Source organism: Carlito syrichta, unplaced genomic scaffold, assembly GCF_000164805.1.
Source record: "Carlito syrichta isolate Samal-C Ts95f unplaced genomic scaffold, Tarsius_syrichta-2.0.1 Scaffold328356, whole genome shotgun sequence".
In the NCBI taxonomy this organism is placed as follows: domain Eukaryota; kingdom Metazoa; phylum Chordata; class Mammalia; order Primates; family Tarsiidae; genus Carlito; species Carlito syrichta.
In genome coordinates this window covers 1-800 of record NW_007272452.1, presented here as the reverse complement: position 1 = coordinate 800, position 800 = coordinate 1, and the positions used below count along the sequence as shown (strand labels likewise).

Sequence of the window (800 nt, the reverse complement as noted above, 5' to 3'; positions counted from 1 at the left end):
ACTCAAAAAAAAAAAAAAAACTACATAGAATCATGTATTAATAAGATTTAGATAACAATTGAAGAGAACAAAAACATTATAGAAATACAGTCTGAAGGTGAGTTCTATCGTCTGGCTCTCCTCTGCTGCCACCATGGACTTCACCACTTGTTCCACCACCTACTCCTCCAACTACCGGTCCCTGGGCTCCATCCCGCCACCCAGCCTCTGGCCCCCCCGGCAGCTCGGCCATTGACTATGCAGGCGCTGGTGGCTCGGGCTCCCGGATCTCTGTGTCCCACTCCACCAGTTTCCAGGGCAGCTGGGGGTCCGGGGGCCTGACCACGGGGATGGCTGGGAGTCTGGGGTGGGATCCAGAGTGAGAAGGAGATCATGCAAGAGCTGAATGACTGCTTGGCCTCCTACCTGGAGAGGGTTAGGAGTCTGGAGCCCGAGAACTGGAGGCTGGAGAGCAAACTCCGGGAACACCTGGAGAAGAAGGGACCCCAGGTCAGAGACTGGGGACATTACTTCAAGACCATCGAGGACCTGAGGGGTCAGATCTTTGCAAATTCTGTGAACAATGCCCGCATCGTTCAGATTGACAATGCCCGTCTTGCTGCTGATGACTTTAGAGTCAAGTATGAGACAGAGCTGGCCATGCGCCAGTCTGTGGAGAGAGACATCCATGGGCTCCACAAGGTCATTGATGACACCAATGTCACCCAGCTGCAACTGGAGACAGAGATCGAGGCCCTCAAGAAAGAGCTGCTCTTCATAAAGAAGAACCATGAGGAGGAAGTAAAAGGCCTACAAGTCGA

At 52.8% G+C, this 800-nt stretch overlaps 1 pseudogene across 1 annotated transcript; it reads left to right on the top strand.

The window, feature by feature from the left end:
• The first annotated feature begins 223 nt into the window (after positions 1-223).
• LOC103277438 lies at positions 224-792 on the top strand (annotated as a pseudogene). The gene has a single exon (XR_002481361.1). The product of XR_002481361.1 is annotated as a keratin, type I cytoskeletal 18 pseudogene (transcript).
• The last annotated feature ends 8 nt before the right edge of the window (positions 793-800 follow it).